This window comes from Somniosus microcephalus, chromosome 12 (genome assembly GCF_052327205.1).
Source record: "Somniosus microcephalus isolate GS21.2 chromosome 12, FLI_Smic_1.0, whole genome shotgun sequence".
NCBI lineage: Eukaryota > Metazoa > Chordata > Chondrichthyes > Squaliformes > Somniosidae > Somniosus > Somniosus microcephalus.
The window spans coordinates 190,891,356-190,917,758 of record NC_140998.1 but is presented as its reverse complement, the minus strand read 5'-3'; the positions used below and the strand labels follow the sequence as shown (position 1 = coordinate 190,917,758).

The 26,403-nt window shown below is 43.9% G+C and overlaps 1 pseudogene across 1 annotated transcript in view; it reads left to right on the top strand.

Annotated features, from left to right (window-relative positions):
- LOC147109798 (rap guanine nucleotide exchange factor 2-like) overlaps positions 1–26,403 on the top strand; it is a 97,258-nt pseudogene that overhangs the window by 29,047 nt on the left and 41,808 nt on the right. The window contains exons 6-8 of the transcript XR_015080154.1: positions 4,929–5,086; positions 22,563–22,803; positions 23,531–23,905. The product of XR_015080154.1 is annotated as a rap guanine nucleotide exchange factor 2-like (transcript). The remainder of the gene's footprint in view (positions 1–4,928; positions 5,087–22,562; positions 22,804–23,530; positions 23,906–26,403) is intronic.

Below are 26,403 nucleotides of genomic sequence, written 5' to 3'. Positions count from 1 at the left end.
ATAATGAATTGTACAGGTCTTTGTCACAAGAACAAATATGCAGTATTACATTTATACAATGTGTATGTGACCTTCATTTCAATTTTAAATTTATCTTTTAAAGTCTTGGTCCAGTATTTATTTATTTTTTCTCTTTCATAGTACACATCACCACAAAGCAGTGTTCTCAGATACACTATATAAGCATATGATGGTCACTATATGGCGAGGGTGCTTTGCTTCTGAAAGCGACACCACAAAAAAGCTTATTAGATTGGCACAGCTGCGCTTACAGCTAATGTTAGTTGCCATTGAGCTTCACTCCTTTCTTAAATATATGGTGGCCTGAGGTGAAGTAGCTCCATGTGAGGTTGTTATCTCATGTCACAGAGTCATAACGGCACATCGAGTCCGTGCCGGCTCTCTGTAGAGCAATCCAGTCAGTCCCATTCCCCCGCTCTATCCCCATAGCCCTGCAAGTTTATTTCCCTCAAGTGCCTATCCAGTCTCCCCTTGAAAACATTGAGGGCTAAAAATTCAGTTGGGCGCCGTTTGGGGCGCCAAGCTCGCCTGGGCGCCGGAATTACCGCTGCGAGCGGAGCCACTTGCGCCATCCCGATATTCAGTTTCTGCGCCCCAAACGGAAGCGGGCCGCTACTTGAGGCTCCCCGCGCCCCACTTGGGGCGCTCACCCTGAATATCGGCGCGCTAAGGGCTGCAGCGCCACACGCTGCAGCACGGCACGCTGCGGTACTGCAGGCCTTCCTCCCACTGTTAAGGGGGAGGTGCCTGCAACAGCGCGATCCCTGATCGCGAGTGCCGGCAAATGAGCCTGGCACCAAGGAGAAGTGCCGGGCTCTCGGGAAACAGCCGGCAATGCCGCGGGGGCGGGGGGGTTTAGGAGGCCGGGGACGGAGGTGCTGGCAGGCGGCCGCCGAAAAAGCGGCCGCCCCGCACCTCCACCTTAACTAGCGCCACTACCGCCACAGGTAGGCCCTGTGAACCGGTCGCGATTTGCGACCGGCGTTAAAGAGGCGGGCGCGACCAAATATGGTCATCGGGGCGGGAGCGGGGTGCTGCGCACACCGATGACATCATCGGTGGCGGCGCAGCGCTACAGGCTAACGCCGCCATTAGCGCCCCGCTAAATATCGCGGGAGGTGTGGCCAGTGGCGCTAAAGCCACTGAGTGCCCTCTTTGGGCGCAAACTGGTGGCACAGCCCACTGAATTTCTAGGCCTGAGTGTCTCCGCTTCCACTACTTCCGTCGGCAGTGAGTTCCAGATCCTCACCACTCGCTACGTAAAAAAGTTTTCCCTCACGTCCCTCCTGTATCTCTTGCCCAAAACCTTAAATCTGTGTCCCCTAGTCCTTGTAACATCAACTAGTGGGAACAGCCTTTCCCCGTCTAGCCTATCCAAACCCATCATAATCTTGTACACCTCTATCAAATCATCCCTCAATCTCTAATGAAAACAAATCCAGCTTCTCCAACCTGTCCTTGTAGCTAAGATCCCCCATGCCCGGAACCATTCTGGTAAATCTCCTCTTCACCCTCTCAAGGGCCTTCACATCCTTCCTAAAGGGTGATGACCAGAACTGGATGCAACACTCCAGTTGTGGCCTAACCAGTGCTTTATAAAGGTTCAGCATAACTTCTCTACTTTTGTACTCATTACCTCAATTTATGAAGCCCATATGCTTTGCAAACCACTCTCTCAATATGTCCTGCCACCTTCAGGGTCCTATGCACATTAACTTGCAGGTCCCTCTGTCCCTGCACACTCTTTAAAACTGTGCCATTAAGTGTATATAGCCTCTCCCTGTTCCTTCTGCCAAAATGCATCACCTCACACTTCTCTGTATTAAATTCCATCTGCCACTTGTCTGCCCATTCTGCTAGCCTTTCTATGTCCTGTTGCAGTCGATTGGTATCATCCTCACTGTTTGCCACACCCCCAATTTTGGTGTCATCGGCAAATGTAGAAATTCTACTCTGTATTCCAATATCCATGTCATTTATATATATCAAAAAAAGCAGTGGCCGCAGCACTGACCCTTTGGGAACACCACTGTCTACCATCCTCCTGTCTGGAAAACAGCCATTTACCACAACTTGCTGTTTTCTGTCCTTAAGCCAATTCCTTATTCAAGCTGCCACTGACCCACCTATTCAATGAGCCTCAATTTTGTTAACCAGCCTTCTATGTGATACCTTGTCAAATGCCTTCCTAAAATCCATGTGGACAACATCCATTGCATTCCCTTCATCAATCCTACCTGTTACTTCATCAAAAAATTTAATTTGATTAGTCAAACATGATCTGCCTTTTACATATCCATGTTGGCTCTCCTTAATTAGCTGAAACCTATCCAAGTGCCCATTATCTTTTCCTTGATTATTGTTTCTAAAACTTTACTCACCACTGATATTAAATTGACTGGCCTGTAGTTACTAGGATTGTCCTTACACCCTTTCTTGAACAATGGTGTCACATTTGCCACTTTCCAATCCTCAGGCACTTCACCCGCATCTAGGGAAGATTTTAACAGGGCTAAAAATAAATTTACCTTTCTTTAAAGTATTTTAAAATGATAAATCTCTGGAAACATTTTTTTTACTTTTACTTTCTTCACCTCTTACCTTGTTAAAAGCAGGCCTTGCGCCTGCTTTTCCAGGCGCAGCTGTTTCAGACTTACCTGGACTGAAGCACTGCTGAAAAAAACGGAAGTTGCAGCCGTACGCGCTGCCTATCCGGTGCAGGCGTTTGACCTGTGAAGACCTTTCTCCTTCGAACGGAAGTTCCAGTTTCTAGCGCATGAGCAGTGCATGCGTAAAACTGGCACTTCCGTTGGCCCTACGGGTGAGTACACATTGCGTACACACCCGTAGGGAACGGAATTTCAGGACCAATCATTGTGTTTCCTTTGAAGTTCTACATTGATTTGCTTTGGAAAATGTTTCTAACTCTCGTATTTCTTCCAAGTTCAAAATGAATGAAGAATATTTTTAAATGAATGCAGTAGAACTTCAGGGTTTGCCTGTATATTTTGCTTTCTTTATTTTCTCTATTTTCTCCTCCATCTCCCTTCCTTCTTTGAAAGTGTCATCGGTCCTCACATTGGCTATTCTTCTTGTGTCAGCCTAAAGAGTGTGACAGGTGGTTTATTAGCCGGAACATCATTGTTCTTATCCGGTGTCCACACATCTGCCCATTTCAGCAAGGGTCACTGAAGAGGTCTTGACAGTGGAAAGTCTGGCTGATTGTTTTTCATCTTGCTAGTCTAGGAACACAGAAGCCAGTTGTCACATTTTTCTGGGAAAACTGCATAAATCTAGGAATTAAAACAATACAACTTAACTGTAGACACAAAGGGAGAGATAGACACTGGGACTTAAACAAAGTTGCCATATGTGCTTTAGATTAGAGATTGTGGATGTATCAATGCAGGAAAAACGAATGAATGTGCTGCTACTAATGACTTTGCAAGTATGAATTAAAAGTTGCTGACAGTTTAAAAGAAGTAGAATCAGATATACCTGCCATAAAAAATTTAAACAAACCTCTGGTTCATTTCTAGAGGAATAGAATTCAAAAGTAGGAAAGTTATGTTAAACTTATGTAGAACCTTGGTCAGATCACAATTAGAGTACTGTGCTCAGTTCTGGTCTTCATTTACCAAAAGGGTATAGAGGCACTGAGGAAGGTTCAATAATGATTTCCAAGGATGATACAAGAACTGAGAGGTTATAACTATCAGCAAAGACTGAACCGTCTTGGGACTCTTTTCTCCAGAGAAGGCTGAGAGGTGACCTGATGGGTTTGATTGGGTAGATGTAGAGAAGACGTTTCCACTTGTGGGGGAGTCCAAAACTAGGGGCCAGAAATATAAGATACAGGTACAACACCGGTAATCCGGCACCCAACGGTCCGGCACCTTCAGTGGTCCGGCACGAGGAAGGTCCTGCTGTCACATTACCTCCCTGGGATGGGTCCGGCTCGGGTCCCGGGACCGCCGTCGGGTCAGGATCAGCGCCTGGACTGCGCAGCATCACCGACGGCTCGGCGGAGTGATGGAGCCCAAGCCCGAGCAGCCCGTGGGCGGCGGGGTCGGCGGCGGCACAGGAAGGGCAGCAGTAGGAAGAGGAGGAGCAGGTGGTGGCGGTGTTTGTGGTGACTTTCGACACCTTAAGTGCTTCGGAATTTTCAGTGGTCCGCCACCGGCCTGGTCCCGAGGGTGCCGGATTACCGGTGTTGTACCTGTAATCATCTAAACTTTTGTAAGAAGTCACACAACACCAGGTTATAGTCCAACAGCTTTATTTGAAATCACAAGCTTTCGGAGCGCTGCTCCTTCGTCAGGTGAAGTGGAGAAATGCATAAAGACACAGCTTATATAGTCAGAGAATCATGTCAGATGTTTACAGGTAATCTTTCTGTAAACATCTGACATTATTCCCTGACTATATAAGCTGTGTCTTTATGCATTTCTCTACTTCACCTGACGAAGGAGCAGCGCTCCGAAAGCTTGTGATTTCAAATAAAGCTGTTGGACGATAACCTGGTGTTGTGTGACTTCTTACATTTGTCCACCCCAGTCCAACACCGGCATCTCCACACCACATCTAAACTTTGTTATTCAGAGGTGATTAGAATGTGGAACTTGCTACCACATGGAGTAGTTGAGCGAATAACATTGATGAATTTAAGGGGAAGCTAGATAAGTACATGAGGAAGAAAGGAATAGAAGGATATGTTGATAGGGTGAGATGAAGTAAGGTGAGAGGAAGCTCGTGTGGAGCATAAACACCGGCTTGGACCTGTTGTGCCAAATGGCCTGTTTCTGTGCTGTAAATACTATGTGATATGTTTTTTTTACATTAGATTTGTGGTTTAAGATTTGCAACATTGATCCATTATTTACTTGTGTTTCTATTGCTTCTTACAGTGATATTGGTATTGGTCAGTCCCAGGATGACCGCATAGTAGGGCTGAAGCAGTCTAGAAATATAGCACCTGCACTGCCTGTAAGCAGCACCTCATCGTCCAGTAATTCTAACCTGCTGCAGTCTCATAATTGCATTCTTGATTTTAACACCACACCAGGTGAGTGTTAGTTTAACTCCAAAATGAGATTACTGCTTGTTGTATCAGTTGGACAGATGTTCCATATGCATTCTCTTATGTTATGAGGGGGAAGAAACCTCGTTCTCACTAAATTTATTCTATGTGGTACATAGAAAGTTATTTCAAATCAATGTTTGTGAATTTGAACATAAGAAGTAGGAGCAGGAGTAGGCCATACGGCCCCTCGGGCCTGCTCCGCCATTCAATAGGATCATGGCTGATCCGAATCTAGACTCTCGTCCACTTCCCTGCCCTCTCCCCGTAACCCCTAATTCCCTTATCTGCTAGGAAACTGTCTATCTCCATTTTAAATTTATTTAATGTTGCAGCTTCCGCAGCTCTCTGGGGTAGCAAATTCCATAGATTTACTACCCTCTGAGTGAAGAAGTTTCTCCTCATCTCAGTTTTGAAAGGGCAGCCCCTTATTCTTAGATTATGCCCCCTAGTTCTAGTCTCACCCATCAGTGGAAACATCCTCACCGCATCCACCCGATCAAGCCCCCTCACAATCTTATATGTTTCGATAAGATCGCCTCTCATTCTTCTGAACTCCAATGAGTAGAGTCCCAACCTACTCAACCTTTCCTCATACGTCAACCCCCTCATCTCTGGAATCAACCGAGTGAACCTTCTCTGAACCGCCTCGAGAGCAAGTATATCTTTTCTTAAATATGGAAACCAAAACTGCACGCAGTATTCCAGGTGTGGCCTCACCAGTACCCTGTATAACTGCAGCAAGACTTCCCTGTTTTTATACTCCATCCCCCTCGCAATAAAAGCCAAGATTCCATTGGCCTTCCTGATCACCTGCTGCACCTGCATACTAACTTTTTGTGTTTCATGCACCAGGACCCCCAGATCCCTTTGTACTGTAGCACTTTGCAGTTTCTCTCCATTTAGATAATAACTTGCTCTTTGATTTTTTCTGCCAAAGTGCATAACCTCACACTTTCCAACATTATATTGCATCTGCCAAATCTCTGCCCACTCACTTAGCCTGTCTATGTCCTTTTGCAGGTTTTTTATGTCCTCCTCACTCGCTACTTTCCCTCCCATCTTTGTATCGTCGGCAAACTTGGATATGTTGCACTCGGTCCCTTCCTCCAAATCGTTAATATAGATTGTAAAGAGTTGGGGTCCCAGCACTGACCCCTGCGGAACACCACTAGTTACTGATTGCCAGCCCGAGAATGAACCATTTATCCCAACTCTTTGTTTTCTGTTAGATAGCCAATCTTCCACCCATGCCAGTATATTACCCCCAATCCTGTGATTTCTTATCTTGATCAGTAATCTTTTGTGTGGAACCTTGTCAAATGCCTTTTGGAAGTCCAAATACACTACATCCACTGGTTCCCCTTTATCCACCCTGTATGTTACATCCTCAAAGAATTCGAGCACATTTGTCAAGCATGACTTCCCCTACAGCAAATTCGGCATTGGAGTAATATTGCAATTTTTTAATACTCTCTTACAATAAAAAATGGGCTATTATAACTGAATGATAATATGATTAACTCTTATCCGTAGGGGAAAAAAATCCCTGAGAATTGTTAGAATTTAAACACTAATGGTAAAAGTGAGGCACCACATGAACCCAAACGGCTACTTGAATTATTAATGTAATTATTCTACTTCTTTTGACCTTGCCGACCAGTAAATTATAATTCAATTGGCAAAAAAAGAGATTAATAGCCTTGAGACAAAAAATGTATAAATATTTACTGGTAAGTACATCAGAGATATAGATTTAGAGTAACATGTAAACTTTGGTTTTACTGAATCGTGATGTTGCCGCAGGTTAGAATGTTGTGTTCTCACTTCATTTTTGAGTCCAGTGTAGACTGATGGGGTTAGAATGATCTCTCTTACCTGTATAGGGTTTAAGTGTTTGAACCTGCGCAGGCTATGCTTAGTGGCTGCAAATCGGCAGCACAAAACATTCAAACTGGGCAAGCTCACTAAAATGGAGAAGTATAAGTAGTGTCTGAAATAGAAAAACTCATGCTGGTGCAGTAAGGGGTGTTCTCTTGAATAGGGTTACAACATATTTGGGGCTGATTTCTTTTTTGCTATTTGTTGTAAAATCATAATTGCATTTTTTACACTCTTGTTTACAATTTCACAAATAGTGATGTAAGGGGTGGTGTGTATGGTCAGCTTTGCCTCTGACTCGCTGAGCGGTTTGAATCGCTCCCACTCCCTTGGTTCTAGACTTTGGACTTATTTGGGGGTTGTAATGAAATTGCAACAGACAACTGAGTTGGTGAAAAGAACTTGGATTTTAATTTGAGACAGGAAAATATACAATACAATAATCTTATCACTTTAAAAGGGGGAACACTTCGGAATATACGAGGGAGAATGACAATAGACAAAATACTTCACCCCTCCCAATCCCACTACACTAACTAGGTTGGATTCCAGAGGACCAGGGAAATGCTCACCAAACGACTTTCTTGACAGTTGTAGAGGTTCGCAATTTCGGGGTTCTCTTTAGGTGTGGCGGTTGGGGCCTGCCGTACCCCAGACGTGGTGGAAGACTTCACCTGCGTTGGTTTTTCGGTCTTCGCGTGTCCGCTGATGCGGTCGGGTGTGTATTGGATCTATCGGGTAAGTACCCAATTTCCTTTGGTTAGGTATAGGGTTTAGAGTCTTTTTCAACAAATCTTACCCAGGGGGGTAAGTCAGGATAGCTTGTAGAGTGGAAACAAACTTGCGAATCTTCGGTTTCTTCCAGGTTGGTTTCTTGTTGGTCGCGGTGGCCCAATATTACCTAGTTGTTGGTAATATTGTTAATTGTTGGTTTCTTGGGGCCCTTGGTTGCCGCGATTCCTTTCTCCTTTCCTCAAGCCTCCGATTCTCCGACTGCTGTGATGATGAGGATGAATGTTCGATGATGCTGGATGAACTGTTTTCTGTTTAAAAGCAGGCTTCAATTATACCATTTGAGGCTTTGCTTATCTGCCGCCAAATCTTCTCTGGCCCATTGTTAATTTTGGCAGGCTCGTTAACTTTAATAGTTTTAAATTCTTTACTGAGTTTCGACTTGGTCCCATCTACATTTAATTGATTTTACACTAGTTTCGGGATTGCTTCGAAATCGGTTTAAGTGTGTGAAATGGTTTTGGATGTTTCTCTGAGTGGTTTAAACTGTTGTTCGATTGTCTTCTCCTGCTGGGGCCAGGGTCCCCTTTGTTGATTAGTGGCATGAACTGTATTATTCATATTCTTGATGGTTCTGTAATTTTGGCGGGGACTGTCCTTCCGCAGGCCTATTGTCTTTATGTATGAATGACTGAGACGGTCCAGAACATTCCCAGACAATCTGGCCTATGCCAAATACTCAAACTGTTTGTTTTACAGTGCCTCATCCCAACTCCTTTGTCGCAGCCTTCCACAGGCCTGGACATGCCTTTTTAAAATAGCCAAAACCCTGGGGTTTTGACTTTAAGCCCCTTTTGGCCCATTATTCTTTTAAACAGTCCAAAAATCTCTTCTCTTCTTGATTTGGGGGAGTCTGTAGAATTTTGTGAACCTTACAGTGAAGAGAGGAAATCTTCCCCAGTGTTGGAGCAGAACAGAAGAATTTTTACTCTACATCTACCACATGCTATATCTGTAAAGATTGCTGAATGCCTAATTATTTATTCCCTAGTAATCCAATTTCTCACCTTAATGAGCTTCAAAAATCTGTTCAGCTAGCTTTTGAATAACTCACCATCATTTTATGCTTCTAACCTGTTAAATTGAAGAATAAATAAATGATTAATTTCACGTACTAACGAACTGAATTGCTTGCAGTCCAGGGTGAGAAGTGTTTGATGTGACCTTAATAAACAGCCTTTTACTGGGTGGGATGTTAGCACACAGACTAGACATTCAAGATCTCCATATACAATATCTGTGCTCTAAATGCACCCGCGTCACAACAAAATATAGTCATGTTCTGGAAAGAACCACTTTTCCGTAAAAGTAGATGCATTTGTTGCTTCATGTGCATTTAGTCCAGGAATCCATTCTACATGTTATCCTACTAGATAAGAACACTCTGCTTATTACAGAAACACAGTGACATCACCATGTATTTCTTCTACTTTTGTAGTGTAACTAGTGACCTGCTATTTTATAATACAGAAATCCTTCATGGAATTTTTTTGTGGAAACAAAACCCTAATTCTAGAGTTTGATCAAGGATGTTAAAAATAACATAGAGTGGTGTAAGTTAGAAGTAATTGAAAATAAAATCACTGTTGATAATGAATGTTTTTAAATCTTGAAACATAAATATAGTCAAGTGTCGCTTATCTGCATATCGAATTACCATGTGTTGAATTATACGCATAGCATCCCTTCCTGACAATCCCATTCCTTGCCAGACCTGTAAATGTCTCACTCCTGGCAAATATGCCTCGTCCTCTCGACGTGATCAATGTACTGTATAGAAAGCAAATGATTTACACTGTTTTGTGTTTTCACTTTTTCTCAATTGAATTTCATGAACACATGAATAACCCTGATAATCACTATTTCTGCCATGCCAACTACTGCTTCTGCTGTTTTTAATCTACCATTTCTTATGTAGCTAACAAGCCCAAACCTCCAAACTGATCCTGTTGCTGCTCCATCCAGCTGATTACTTTGGCTGCCCTGCTGACTCCATTAGTATATATGGGGGGAGCAGCAATATGACTGAGCAATATTGACGGAGTATGTTTGGGGAGTTTGTCATATATGAAGTAGTAGGTGCCTGTTCTGTTGAAACTGCTAATGGACTGTCATCCATCTTTTAAAAAAAGTTATTCATGGGATGTGGATGTCGCTGGCAAGGCCAGCATTTATTGCCCATCCCTAATTGCCCTTGAGAAGGTGGTGGTGAGCTGCCTTCTTGAACCGCTGCCGTCCGTGCAGTGAAGGTACTCCCACAGTGTTGTTAGGGAGGGAGTTCCGGCGACGATGAAAGAACAACGATATAATTTTAAGTCAGGATGGTGTGTGACTTGGAGGGGAACTTGCAGGTGTGGTGTTCCCATGCGCCTGCTGCCCTTGTCCTTCTAGGTGGAAGAGGCCGCGGGTTTGGGAAGTGCTGTCGAAGAAGCCTTGGGGCAGTTGCTGCAGCATCTTGTAGATGGTACACGCTGCAGCCAAGCCTCTTGAGTGTTGTTGCGCTCATTCAGGCAAGTGGAGAGTATTTTATCACACTACTGACTTGTGCCTTGTAGATGGTGGAAAGGCTTTGGGGAATCAGGAGGTGAGACACTCGCTGCAGAATACCTAGCATCTGACTTGCTCTTGTTGTCATGGTATTTATGTGGCTGGTCCAGTTAAGTTTCTGGTCAATGGTGACCCCCAGGATGTTGATGGTGGGGGATTCGGCGATGATAATCCCGTTGAATGTCATGGGGATGTGGCGAGACTCTCTCTTGTTGAAGATGGTCATTGCCTGGCACTTATGTGGCGCGAATGTTACTTGCCACTTATCAGCCCAAGCCTGAATGTTATCTTGGTCTTGCTGCATGTGAGCATGGACTGCTTCATTATCTGAGGAGCTGCGAATGAAAACAGTATGCAATCATCAGCGAACAACCCACTTCTGAGCTCATGCTGGAGGGAAGGTCATTGATAAAGCAGCTGAAGATGGTTGGGCCTAGGACAATGCCCTGAGGAACTCCTGCAGCGATGTCCTTGGGCTGAGATGATTGGCCTCCAACAACCACAATCATCTTCCTTTGTGCTAGATATGACTCTAGCCAGCGGAGCGATTACCCCCTTATTCCCATTGCCTTCAATTTTACTAGGGCTCCTTGATGCCACACTCGGTCAAATGCTGCCTTAATGTCAAGGGCAGTCACTCTCACCGCACCTCTAGAATTCAGCTCTTTTGTCCATGTTTAGACCAAGGCTGTAGTGAGGTCTGGAGCCGAGTGGTCCTGGTGGAACTCAAACTGAGCATCGGTGAGTAAGGTCCGCTTGATAGCACTGTTGAAGACACCTTACATCACTTTGCTGATGATTGAGGGTAGACTGATGGGGCGGTAATTGACCGGGATGGAATTGTCATGTTTATTGTGGACAGGACATACTTGGGCAATTTTTCACTTTGTCAGGTAGATGCCAGTGTTGTAGCTGTACAGGAACAGGATGCAAGTCATGACATATCTGCACATTTACTGTGAGTTGCTGCGCAGTTCTTTTTACCCATCCTAGCCAAAGACAACTGCTACTGGGAAGCATAATACGACTTCTTTAGTAACTCAGGTACTCATGGCTATCTTCCTCTTACTTATTTTCTAATAACCTTTGATTAATATCTATTAAATTCACCTTATTGATATTGTCCATAGCTTACAGAGATGAACAATTTTGGGAGATTACCTGATAACCACATTATTCTCACGTCACAAGGGATGTGAAATAAGCAGAGGAATTGCAGGACTCGATTGGAAAATACTAACACAGACAGATCAGGAAAGGGATCTGGGGTCATAGTAGATTGATCTTTCAAAACATCAAGCCAATATCTGGCTGGTATCAAGAAAGCAAATGGTACGTTAAGTTGCAATGTTCCCTATAAGCTGTGCGGCTGCGCGGCTCTCTGTCGTTCCCGCACTGCCCAGGACTGGCTTTTGCAATGTTAAAGTTCAGACATGCGCGAATCTGTGAATCCTGTGCATCCAAAAAAATGTTACGGGGAACATTGTTAGGTTGTGTAAATATTTGAATAGAATGTCGATCAAAGGCGATTATGCTGTCACTATGTAGAGTGCGAATCAATTCGCACTTGTGGGAGTATTGTGTGCAGTTCCTGAAGCGTTACTACAGGGAGGATGTAACTGACCTTGAAACGGCGCAGAGTAGAGCTGATTAGGAAATCAGAGATAAAACATCTGTATAAATTTGCAGAACTAGGACTTTTCTTGTTGGCGAGGAGACAACTGAGGATGAATATAGTGAAGGTATTCAAATTAATAAGACTCAGGGATATAGAGGATCAGTTAGGACTGTTTGATTTGGTGCAGGATTGCAGAACAAGAGTGCATTCGTATAAGCTGAAAAAGGGAAGACTCAAGTGAGACGTAAGAAAGCATTACTTAACTGTGAAGATGGTCAGTTTTTGGAATAGCTTACCATGGGAGGTTGTAGGGACAAGTAGGTTTGATCTCTAAGCTCAAATTGGACAAGCATCTTGAAGAGAAATCCATCATTGATTACAACTGCAAGGACAGCAGGAAAACTGATTAAATGGAGCTATGGAGGAGTGGATCACCTGCCCTTTACAGACACTGTCCAATTTCCATTCTGTTGATTTCAATGGAATGAAAATCAAGCGGGTGCTCCAACGGGTGGGTGATCCATCCTGCCAGATTACCACTGGGGCAGTGAAAGCAAAAAATGTCCGCGTGGCTTTTGCTGGTCTTGAGGTTTTCTGTTTCTGAGAGCCCAGATCCCATATTACTGACAAGTGATTTTCTGTTGTATCCCATTCAATTATTTTCAGGTCAGTTCATTTATTTTACAGTAACTAAAAAACAAAATACTGCAAATGCTGGAAATCTGAAATAAAAACAGAAAATGCTAGAAATATTTAGCAGGACAGGCAGCATCTATGTAGAGAAACAAAGTTAACGTTTCAGGTCGATAACCTGAAACAATTCTAGCGACAGGTCATCGACCTGAAATGTTAACTTTGTTTCTCTCTCCACAGGTGTTGCCTGACCTGGTAAGTATTTCCATCATTTTCTGCATTTATTTCACATATTTAGGAAATCATACCATTTGCTGCAGAATGCCTATAAAAGTACAGGTTGGAATGGTCTATTTCAGATCTTTAAGAATAATTACTGTGGTGCAGCAGGCAACTTCGAGCAAAAAGAAGCTTGTACAGTAAATGTATTCTGCAGTTGTGCTGCAAAATTGTTTCACTTGTAGCGAATTAAGTCATAAATATTCAATTGTTTATAAGCATTTCAATGCATTCTCTGCTTTTATGAAAAAATAGCTCTCAACTGTGATGATTCAAATGACTAACTCAATACAGCTAAGCCTACCTCTCTACTGCTGTGGTGATTGAAGATTTGATTGAATTGATAAAAGGAATACTTAATCAACACCATATTTAAATACCTTTTAATGCTGGTTACTAGTGCTAGTTTGTGTTGAAACAGCAATGTTTTTGTGTGCACCGAGTCTAGGTTTACACTTCATTGCAGTATTGAGGGAGCTCCGCTGCACTGTCGGAGGTGCCATCTTTCAGATGAGATGTTAAACCTCTCTCAGGTGGACGTAAAAGGTCCTACGGCACTATTCCAAAAGAGATGGGGCGTTCTCCCAGTGTCCCGGTCATATTTACCCCTCATTGAACAACTGACAAACAGACAATCTGATCATTCATTTAATTGTTGTTTGTGGGAGCTTACTGTGCGCTTATTGGGTGCCACGTTTCCTGCATTACAATAGTGACTACACTTCAAAAGTACTTAATTGGCCCTGCCTTCTGTTGCCTAGGCCCTAAGCTCTGGAATTCCCTGCCTAAACCTCTCTGCCTCGCTACCTCTCTTTCTTCCTTTAGTACGCTCCATAAAACCTACCTCTTTGACCAAGCTTTTGGTCACCTGCCCTAATTTATCCTTATGTGGCTCAGTGTCAAATTTTTTGTTTAAAATACTCATGTGCAACGCCTCCTGACGTTTTACTACGTTAAAGGTGCTATATAAATACAAGTTATTGTTGTTGTAGTAGTTGTTGTTGTTGTAAAGTGCTTTGGGACATCCTGAGGTTGTGAAAGGCGCTATGTAAATTCCCCTCTTGTTGGGTCTTTATATGACACTGTGATGACTGCATTTGCTGGATTAAAGTTGAGGCTAGAACATTGACCTTGACCACTTGTGTGAGGTCATTAAACTTCTTGCAGCACTGCATCCAGGTCCTCGGGGCTAGACTCCTGGCATTGACCTCCACGGCTATCTGCTCCCACTGCCTTTTCACTGTGTGTCTGTGGCGCCTCCTTGCCCCTTGCGGATACAGGACATCTCTCCTCCTTTCCATCTCCTCCACCAAGGCCCCCAGAGCAGCATCGCCAAATCTGGGTGCCCGTTCTTTCCCATGTTCAGCCGTTAATTCAGTCTTTCCCAGGTCAGAATGTCTTCCACAATGACTTCCAGTACCTGCTCCAGCCACAATGCACCTCCTCTTTAAGTGGTGCAGGCTAGCTTTAAGCAGTGCAGGTTAGCTTTAAGTAGTGCGAGCAATTATCGATTTTGGGTCCCACGCTGATGCATGCAGCCAATCAGCAGCGCGTTTAACGCTGGCTGCACGCAGAAATCGTGTAAATGAGCAGGCAGCATGAAAATGGCATCCTGTCTGCATTACATCCAACAGACATGGGTTAATCGCGCAGCGTGATCCCCGCACACGTTTTTCGGGGCTATCCAATTTAGCCCCCAGTGTTCCTTTTCAGACTGTTTTCCTTTGAGTTTGTATAGCATAGCCCATTTAATGATGAATAGAGGCAACCAATTGTGTGGGATTATTCTTGGCATTTAGATTTATGTCCAGCCAGATTGCTTTATAGATTGATGGTTGATAACCCCATATTTCAAACCAATTTGATTTTTAACATAATGCGTGTAATTTGTTCTGAAATTTTACTCAAATTCTATTGTGTGCTCACCGTATTGGCAACAGAGATTTCACACCTTAACGTGTGAAACTACTGCTCTCTTATTAGATACTGCCATACATGTATTCAGGCCCTTTGTGGCAGTAACATCACAGTTACTAGCCAGTTGTAGGAAACTGAAGTGATAGGAACAGCTTTTGTTTCTATACATCAGCCAACAATGAATTTTGAAAATAGTTCTCTGTGTTTTTTGTACCTCGGGTCATGGAGTGATGTTTTCACATTGGCTCCTTAAGTCACTGAGACATAGAAACGTAGAACATAGAAAAATAGGAGCAGGAGTAGGCCATTCGGCCCTTCAAGCCTGCTCCGCCATTCAATCTGATCATGGCTGATCATCTCAATACCATATTCCCGCTCTCTCCCCATACCCCTTGATGCCTTTTGTGTCTAGAAATCTATCCATCCCCTTCTTAAATATATTCAGTGACTTGGCCTCCACAGCCTTCTGTGGTAGAGAATTCCACAGGTTCACCACCCTCTGAGACAGCACCATTAATATTATTTGTCTGGGGAACTTTAAAGATGGACATCAGAATATCTTGAGGAGAGAAGCAATTAGCATTGAAGTATCCATTTCACATTTTAATGATCCACCTTTAGCACTAAATAAGAAAATGATTATCCCATGAGTGAACTTAATATACAGTAGGAAACAATGGAATACTGTACTCAGTTTATTTTATTCATGAGAAAGAGCTCACTCAAATTCACAGATCTTGCTCAGTCATAGAATGAAGTCGATGACCCACTGGTTTGAATTGTGTATAGGAACAATTAATGCAGTGAGCAGAATTAGTTTTAATTGATTTTCTGAATTAATTTACGAAGAATTGTACTGGGTTATATTTTAAAATATAAAGCATAAATCTAAATATTTCTTTTCTTTTCTATTCCGCCAGCTGCAAGTTCTTATAGTGAGTATTGTGGCATATGTGTGTATTAATGTTATTCTGGTCTAAGTAATGCAGTGTTTGCTTTTAGCTCGCAGTGGTTTCTGAAATTGCGCATTTAGTCCTTGTATCTGTTTTCTCTGCTTTAGTTACAAAAAAGCTTTTTGGGGAGTAAAGTTGGGAAGATGCGTCCATAACTCCACATAAGTCAACAGAATTCATGTCATTACATGGGCAGTCGCATTTACACTCCTGGAGTTGTAATATCTAATTGCAGGTCAATACCAATTTATTTGGTACGATTATCAACACCATTAATTGCCAAGTAGGGTTGCTGAATCTTAAGTCAAGCGAAGCAAAATCAGCCACTTGGTACCCCAGTACAATTTCTCCAGTTGCTTTGTGCACCCTACAACAAAAAAGGTTCAGATTTATAGAAAGACTTTCTTGTTATAGTTGTCTCAAGCTGCACACTATTGTTATTCCACCTAATCTATATAAAAAGTACATTTTAGAACAATAAAACAGTTCAAGTGTGTTGTTAGCAATGTAACAGAAGCACATAATGGGGTCGATTTTCCTGGAGCCGTCGGGTGGGGTTTCAGGCGTGTGGGGGGGGAAAATCGCAAAAATAGGGGGTCACGACCCCCCCCGCCTGATTCCCTGACCCGACCAGAAATATTTAGATTTATGCTTTATATTTTAAAATATAACCCAGTACAATTCTTCGTAAATTATTTCATAAAATCAATTAAAACTAATTCTGCTCACTGCATTAATTGTTCCTATACACAATTCAAACCAGTGGGTCATCTACTTCATTCTATGACTGAGGCGGGACTGGTCGTCGGGAGCCTAATCACCAATAATTGACATCTTTAATGCCATTTTAAGGGGCCCTTGCTATTTTCAGCCTTATCCCACGCTAAACACGCCTGGTGGGAACCCCGCTGATGAAACCTGGCGTGAACAATGTCGGCTTGCTTACTTTCAGCTGCAGGTCAATCAGGAAAGAAGAGATTTAATCAGACAGCATTTGTAGGTTGCAGGACCTTGTTGTTTCAGGCTTGGGGCAACTTGTTCAAGGCTTAGGCACAGCAGTGGAAGGTTGGAGCCTCACACACTTCTCCAGTGTGAGCTCCTGGGAAGCCCCTCTCGCCACCCTCACTCAGCGCTTCCTCAACTGAGGCACCTACCAGAAGCATGGGAGGCCTTTTTTTCCTTCCCCTCTTGGCATTAGAGGACCTCCAGCCCCAATCGCGAAATGACACAACCCACAACTGCAGAAGTTGCCATCTGAAATTTTATTTACAATAACCAACTGATGGCATTTTTAAAATAAACATAACATTTCACCCAAGTGACTACCCTTGTGATTAGTGGTGCTTTATTTTTTTCTTACGCGTGCTCCTACGTAGTGGATTCCCTGTGGCTTCAGCAGATGTGGAGGCCCCTTGCTCACTTTCCTGCTGCTCCTGTCTCGACACCTTTGGCGGGCGTCCTCTGGGGTGGTGAGCCTGTGAGGGTTCACCAGCAGCCTGCTACTCCTGTGGCTCTGCAGGAGTTGAGACGTCTATCTCCGTTGGGTGTGGACTCCGGCGGGGCTCTGACCGAGGGCTCTGCAGTGGCATGGAAGTGTGAGCGCTTGGAGAGGAGCCCCCACTTCCTTGAGGTCTGCCACCAACCTCCCTCTCATGGGTCAGGTCCCCCTCAGTGCCTGCAAGTGGCTTGAGAGCAGCTTGCTGCACACCAGGGGGGCCATGGGGACCCGTTTCTACAATGGCAGTCCTACTCAGAGGGCCTGCCATGAAGGTCTGCTTTCTCTGCTCAATAGCTGACCATCGCTCCTCCAGAGATGGCAGTCTATTCTGAGCACTCACCATGTTTTCAACACTCTGGCGACTTAGCTCCTCCATAGCCGTAGCCATCCTCTCCTCTACTGTAGCCATCCTTTCCGCAGAGGTTGCCATCCTTTCCGTGGCGATGCGTTCATGCGCCAATGACTCCACAAATGCTCTGCTCATGTTCGCTATGGACTCTTCCATTCGCTCCACACTCGCAGCGACCCTGGAGACAAAACCTGCCAGACACTCCTGCATCTGTGCATGGAGATCCATCACCTCTTCTGTTGCTGATGGACCCAGAGGCAGAGGGTTGACATGCAGCAGAGCTGAGCTGGCAGAGTCCTGCGCCCTCCGACGAGGACTCTCCACTACTGTCACTGTCTCCACCATCTGCTGATGCTCACTTGTGAGCTGTGATACACCAGGTGACAACACTACTCTATCTCACGAAGGTCCCACCGAGGTGTGAGTGTCTGCGCTGGTGCTGGGTGCACTGAATTCTGCTGACGCTGCGCCCTCAGAGGTCGGAGCTTCCTCTGAGGCGTCTGGCTGCTCAGCCTCTTCCTCCTCCGCAGTGGGGACGGGGGCTTCGGATGGTCCTGTGGGGGAGTAAAGGAAAGAGTTAGAGATGTGATGCCAAGGTTACATGCACATTGGATTTTGCAGATGTTCATAAGTCCAAATGATGTAGCTTCAGAATCATAACAGCGACTCATGCTATGTCAATGAGAGAGATGGAAAACTATTCTGTCACCAGCTTGCGGGCCTGCCCCTGTCTCTCCTTCCCCAGCTTCCACAGCCACATCAGCCCCGACAATTTCCAGGACTCCGTCCTCCCAGGGGGTCAGGTGGGCTATTGAGGGTGGGCCTCCTCCAGTCCTGGCTCGCTCTCTGTTGTTGTGAGCTCTCTTTTCCTGCAATGAGGGAGACAAGTGGAGTTTGAGTGAGAATGAAGGAGTGAGTGTAGAGATTGCATAGCATAGATACTTAGAGGGAGACAAAGATGGTGTGAGGCTGCAAGACCAAGGGCCCTCCCTGTGTGTTGTCAGTTGGGCTCAAAGCATCAGAGTGAGAGGGAGTGTGAGGGCTGCATGGTGGAATAGTTATGTGAACGTTAGCATAGAGAGAGGGGGAATGGGTAAGGGTGCATGGATGTGACTGTGAAGTGGGATGTGGAGGAAGAGAGTGCTAAAGCTGAGTGCTGGTGGGGAAAGGCAATGGGGATCAGTTTGAGGGTGATGGAAACTTCATACTTACTTTTCCTGTACGGTGAAGGTCATGGAATCGCTTCCGACACTGTATCCAGGTTCTTCTGGTGACTCCTAGCGAGTTGACATCTGCTGCCACCTGGTTCCATCCTTATCTATTTAATCGTAGCCAGAGAATCACCTGCAATGGCTTCTCTTCCCGCTCCCGCACCGTTACCTCTGGTGTCGCCCAATGATCTATCCTTGACCCCCTCCTATTTCTCATTTACATGCTGCCCCTTGATGACATCATCCGAAAACACTACGTCAGTTTCCACTTGTACGCTGGCGACACCCAGCTCTACCTCAACAACACCTCTCTCCACCCCTCCACTGTCTCTAAGTTGTCAGACCGCTTCTCCGACATTCAGTACAGTATGAGCAAAAATTTCATCCAATTAAATATTGGGAAGACCGAAGCCATTGTATTCAGTCCCTGCCACAAACTTTGTTCCCTAGCCACTGACTCCATCCCTCTCCCCGACAACTGTCTGAGGCAGAACCAGTTCACAACCTTGTTGTCATATATGACCCCGACATGAGCTTCCGACCACATATCTGCAGCATCACTAAGACCACCTTTTTCCACCTTCAGTACGTCACCTAACTGTGCCCCACCTCAGCTCACCTGCTACTGAAACCCTCATCCATGTCTTTGTTACCTCTAGACTTGACTATTCCAACGCACTCCTTGCCGGCCTCCCACGTTCTACCCTCCGTAAACTTGAGGTCATCCAAAACTCTGCTGCCCATGTCCTGACTCGCACCAAGCCCCGTTCACCCATCACCCCTGTGCTCGCTGACGTACATTGGCTCCTGGTTAAGCAACAACTCGATTTTAAAATTCTTATCCTTGTTTTCAAATCGCTCCATGGCCTCGCCCCTCCCTATCTCTGTAACCTCCTCCAGCCCCGCAAGCCCCCGAGATATCTGCGCTCCTCAAATTCTGGCACCTTGAGCATCCCTGATTTTAATCGCTCAACTATTGGTGGCCGTGCCTTCAGCTGTCAAAGCCCTAAGTTCTGTAATTCCCTCCTTAAACCTCACCGCCTCTCTACCTCTCTTTCCTCCTTGAAGACGCTCCTTAAAACCTACCTCTTTAACCTTATCTGCCCTAACATCTCCTTATCTGGCTCGAAGTCAAGTTTTGGATTTTTAACACTCCTGAGAAGCGCCTTGGGACGTTTTACTATGTTCAAGGTGCTATATAAATACATGTTGTTGAATGTGACTTCATCTCTGCTGCTTGTTATTTTACAAACTTTTTCTGCTTTGTTATCCTTCATCTTCACGAGTGTATATCAAATTTAAATTTAGTGAGAAAATTGCTATTACCTCCTTAAAATTAGATGATTTCTCCAGAGTAATTAAAAATGAGTTTTACTAAATGCAGACCAGAATGTACATGATGCTAAAACTGCAGGAAGGTAGCATAGACAATATGGCTTTTTTTTTAAAGTCTAGTACCAAATTTTAGATGACCAACAAAGGTTACTTTAACAGCCCAGATTTTGAGGTCAACAGCGAAGGAACGGTGCTTGCCGTTCATTACACTTACAGCTGCCCACAGACTTTTCATGGGCTTTTGAGTGGCAACTTACGGTTACTCGAGATCCTTTTCAATATGGTGCCTTCTAGCGGGGATCTGTAGTGCGTGTGAGTAAAGCAAGCAACAGTGTGTCTCTTCATCCAATCAGATTGAAGAATCCTCACCGAGACACGCAGACTAAACCAGGAAGTATAAATGAGAAGATTCAATATAAAATCATGTACAGAAAGTACATTAACGATTTGGAGGAGGGGACCGAGTGTAACACATCAAAGTTTGCAGATGATACTAAGATGGGAGGGAAAGTAGTGAGTGAGGAGGACATAAAAAACCTGCAAGGGGACATAGACAGGCTAAGTAAGTGGGCAGAGATTTGGCAGATGGAATACAATACTGGAAAGTGTGAGGTTATGCACTTTGGCAGGAAAAATCGTAGAGCAAGTTATTATCTTAATGGCAAGAAACTGGAAAGTACTGAAGTACAAAGGGATCTGGGGGTCCTGGTGCACGAAACTCAAAAGGTTAGTATGCAGGTGCAGCAGGTGATTAAGAAGGCCAATGGAATGTTGGCTTTCATTGCTAGGGGGATAGAATATAAAAATAGGGAGGTATTGCTTCAGTTGTACAAGGTATTGGTGAGACCGCACCTGGAATACTGCATACAGTTTTGGTGTCCATACTTAAGAAAGGACATACTTGCTCTCGAGTCAGTACAAAGAAGGTTCACTCGATTAATCCCGGGGATGAGGGGATGGACATATGAGGAGAGGTTGAGTAGATTGGGACTCTACTCATTGGAGTTCAGAAGAATGAGAGGCGATCTTATTGAAACATATAAGATTATGAAGGGGTTGGATCGGGTGGATGCAGAGAGGATGTTCCAGATGATGGGTGGAACTAGAACTAGGGGGCATAGTCTTAGAATAAGGGGCTGCTCTTTCAAAACTGAGATGAGGAGGAACTACTTCACTCAGAGGGTGGTAGGTCCATGGAATATGCTGCCCCAAAAAGCTGTCGAAGCTACATCATTACATAAATTTAAAACAGAAATAGACAGTTTCCTAGAAGAAAAGGGAATTAAGGGTTACGGGGAGCGGGCAGGAATTTGGACATGAGTCTAGGTTCGGATAGGTCATGGCCCTGTGGGTAGCGGAGCGGGCCCAGGGGCCGTGTAGCCTGATCCTGCTCCTGTTTCGTGTGTCTAATTCTGTTAGATTCAGGAGATAGTCCTGTCATAGTGGATTGGCGGTTAGGATCAGATCAGCCATGATCTTATTGAATGGCGGAGCATGCTCGAGGGGCCAATTGGCCTACTCCTGCTCCTATTTCTTATGTTCTTATAAGTGAAACAAAGTGAGGGAAAGAGAGATGGGATTGAGAGAGAAAGATAAAAGAGACAGAAGGAAAAAGTTTTTTTTTTTAATTCTAAAATCTGATGGAATGAGACTCTACACTTGTAAAAGTATGTTTTCAGTGCCAGAGAGGTTGTTCAGCAGTAACTAAGATTTATCATGCTGTTAAAATTTTACTTGCACCTGAATGCACAGGCCCTGACTCTGGCATGTTTAGTGGGTAACTGGTGGGCACATACGGAAACTTCATGCCCTTCATGTATTTTAATGCCGAATCTATCTGTGAGGTACTGGTGTAGTGAAGCTTGTGGAGGAGTAGAGCAAATCGGACAGCAGCTTCTGGATTTCTGCGTTTAATTGCGCATGTGTGGATGCCAGAACTTGCTGTCCGATTTACTCCATCATAGCGGTGAACGCTGATAGTCTTAATGGAAAATCCGGGCCATGATGTATTGGAAATTGGATCTTTAAGAAAATAATTTTATGTAAAGAATGGGTTTACAAAAATAAATTGTTCTGTTGCTAACAAAAAATCGTCTATAACAACATAGTTTTATTTGCAGCAATATAGTCAGATATAGAAGTAGCACCTAAATGATGGATTCGTTATTGAAGGTTATCAGCATCTGACTAGAGTTCAAATGGAATATTCAGCCCCATGACCTCACTGTGCCATTAACTGACAAACTGATGTAGTCTTTGTCCTGTTTATAACTGCGTACTAATGAACAAAAAGAAAATAATATTGTTGTATAATATAGTGTGGGGCAGGCTTGATAAACCAGCTGGTCTTTTCCTGCCCGTTGATTGCACATGTTTGTATAATAATCTTAATAAAGCGGTCTTTCTTTATGCTTCTCACATATTCAGTTTATTTTGTTTTTCGAACAGAGCTACCAGATCAAGTTTTAAGAGTTTTCAAGGCAGACCAACAAAGTCGCTACATAATGATCAGCAGAGATACCACCGCAAAGGAAGTGGTAATTCAGGCACTTCGAGAATTTGCAATGACTGCTGCTCCTGAATCATACTCGCTATGTGAAGTCTCCGTTACTCCTGAAGGTGTTATCAAGCAAAAACGACTTCCGGATCAGCTATCAAAGCTCGCCGACCGAATCCAACTTAGTGGCAGGTAAGGATGACTAAAATGCCAGAATCAATGTTCCTGCAAGGAAACCAATTAAAATAAACTTTTATTTACGTTGGATTTGGATGGGGAAACACCAAGTTTGAAGATATATTTAGAGCATTATCTATAGGTGTAATGCATACAAGCATAGCAGCATGTCAACCTCTGAATCAAATCGGTCACTACTTTGGGTGAATTATTTTTTGTCTCATTTTGTAAAGTGTTCTTTTCCCCCTCCGATTGCTCCCAACCCAATGTTCCCAGTCCTCTTTTCAGGGGCTGGCCACTGGGAGGTGCATAGAGGCACCTGAGTTCATTTACTGCTTGATGTTTTTTTCAGGGCCTGCCCCTCATGGAATTCAAACTCAGTTTGGCAAATCATCAAGAAGAAGGTTGCAGACATCAGGCAAGCTGTTGCTGCCGATGTTGCATAAGAAAATGTATGGCTGCAAATCCAGTTTGAGGATAGCATAGTGGGTGATGTGAGAGATTTCTAAAAAGTTGTGAGAATGTTAGAGCATCATAGGAAGTTCTGTTTCTGCTGGACTATTGATCTGAATGCAGTGCAAAAAAAGTTGGGACGGGGAGGATGACAGTTAATTGCTCGCTGGTATAAAATAAATTGAAAAGAGAAACGATTTACACACCTGGAATAAGTCTGATCAAAGTGTTGTTGCTGTATTGTTTTCCTTTCAGTTAATGTAACGTTGATTATTTTTGCCTCCCTAAGGTACTACCTGAAGAACAACATGGAGACAGGGATACTCTGCTCAGATAAAGATGCTCAGGAATTGCTCCGGAAGAGTCATATCATGCTGCTACAACTAAGCACTATTGAAGTTGCCACCCAGCTCTCCATGAGAAACTTTGAACTATTTTGTAACATTGAACCCACCGAGTACATGGATGACTTGTTCAAACTTAAGTCAGAAACTGAATGTGTCAATCTGAAGAAATTTGAGAACATTATCAATCAGGAAACATTTTGGGTTGCAACAGAGATTCTTCGAGAACCAAACCAACTGAAAAGGATGAAGATAATTAAACACTTTATCAAGATGGCACTGCGCTGCAAGAACTTTAACTCCATGTTTGCAATTATCAGGTAAAAAATATATATACCAGTAAGAGAAACTTTTACTTCTAAAAAATGTTTTTTTTAAATCACGTTTAATTCTTGTATTCACAGAACAGAATCACAGATACCCCACAGTGCAGATAGAGGCCATTTCGGCCCATCGAGCCTGCACCGACACATATCCCACCCGATCCCCGTAACCCCTACACCAACACATATCCCACCCTATCTCCGTAACCCCACGTATTTAGTCCCCCTAACACTAAGGGTCAATTTATCATAGCCAATCAACCTAACCCGCACATCTTTGTAGGAAGGACTAAACTCTGATAATGGTACAAGTTTCTAATCACCTTTTGCTGTAAATAGAATGCAAGTAGTATAAATGTTCGATTTTAGTACACAATCCAACTCTATCATTAAGTTCAGCGAAAATGTACCCCTACCCCAACTACCTTTGGGATTAGAGCTGTTAACTAAGGCCTAGAAATTCGAGTAGGCCGAAAACGTGCCGGTAACCGCGCAGGCCAAAGCTAATGGCCGCCCGCTGAAAGAACGCAGACAGGTATTTTGGTGCTGCCTGCTAATTGACATGAGCAGAGTGGAGAAGCTGTTGTGCAACGTGCTCTTTCCGGCGCTAACCTCAGCAGGAGGCTGAAGATCGCGTCTGAAGGATCGGTGCGGGGTTTTGACTGCTCCTGGGTTTTGCTATCGAGTCTGCTGATGGTGCTGGAGAGGGATGGTGATGCACCAGCTTGCAGCTAGCAGTGACAATGCACTAGCCTGCATACCACATAGGTGATTCACTCCCTGGTGAGTGGGTCTTATAGCACAGGCTCAGATCTGGAGTGACCGTGACTGGAAACACCACATAAAGACTGTGATACAGATGTCCTTAAATCGTTGCATGAGGCATCAATGGAAATAAATTTTAAAATGGGGAACATGAACTCTTGGTCAGGAGTTTACTGGTGTAAATAGTGCAGAAGAGAGTTCAATTAAATTTTTAACAACAGCAGACTTTTGAGAAACTCTTGGTGAGAATATGCTGTCAAGCTTTTTAAAAGCAGACTTCCAAACTTTGCATCTCATTTTATCAGTTCCTACACTAGAAAAACCCAATGTTTAAAATTTAAGGAAATGCAGCTTTGATTTTTCTTGATATTATTACAATTGTAGTACAGTAGAGTTTATTTTAAAAGTATTTATCTCCGATACTGTTTGACTGACATGGGGGGAGATTTGATGCATCTCATTGGAAGCAATTTTCACTCCAATAGCGCTGCATAGTTAACAGTTATCCAGCAGCAGCTGTTTACTGTGTGGATTGTAGCACACAGCCGCTTTCTCCCGCCTCTACTCGCTGTCAACGTCTTCGCGCACTGGCGTGCTTTGGAGAGGGCTGTAAGAAGAGTGGCAAGCTCCAAAATGAATAGCGTGCGTCAATTCAGTGTTGCACGGCAATTGACGTCACAGTTCCGCTAATTAAAATACTTGCCTGAGCACAGGCAACGGCAGTGCTGCTGACCTGCCGAAAATGGCATCCGCCGTGGGATCCGCCAGAAGTGGGGTGGCCGCCAATTTTTTCAACAAAACAGGCCTTAACGGCCAGCGCTAACACCTGCAATTTCTAGGCTTAAGTATTCAGCCATGTGGCATTGCAATATCTGTCAACAGAGAAGCTTAAGATGGTTGAAATATGGTGAGGTGTCTGGCAATAGGTACTTTGGAGACAAGTTCAACAGCAACAGCACAACAACTTGCATTTATATAGCAGCTTTAATATAGAAAAACATCCCAGGGTATAAAACTGAGCGAAGGCTTCATTGGCTTGAACTGAAAACTGTAACAGTCTCAAAGTAGCACTTAATGAGGTGGGTGTTGAGCTGGAGCACAAGGCCTCTGTAAAGTCTGTGGGTTGTGCAGTTAATAAATACACAGACTTCAGAAGTAACAAACAAACAGGTCTTTACTATTCGAAGGTCCGGGCGAATCTGCCCCAGCAATCCTGCTACAACACTTATATACTGGTGTGGTCACTATCGGTATTACAGTATACAGAAGCCAAACAAATAGTGCCACACCTAAAGTAGTTCCCTTAAAGGTGAACGGTTACATTCAATAGTTCCCTTAAAGATAGACGGGTACATACACTACAGCCTCTTTGTACCGTATTCAGAGCACTAACATTTTTCTCTAAAGCCCTTTTTAGTGTTTTACTGGCATGTATGAATGTTTATTTTCAATTTCACCAGGTACTTTGTGTGATAATTTGTAAACCTTGCAAGGCTTTATTGAATTTAATGGGCAGCAGATTATGAAAGGACAGTGGAATGGTGCAGTTGGCCCAGTAAAGAACCAACTAATACAACTATAAGGATGGAAACAAGAGCAGAAGGGGATTAGGGAGAATGTAAAAATGATGGCGAGAGAGGTAGCAAATGGAAACTGAGCCATGCTTGATATATGACTCAGGCTGAAATTAAACATCTACTACATGCTACCACAACACAAAAGCAAAGCAC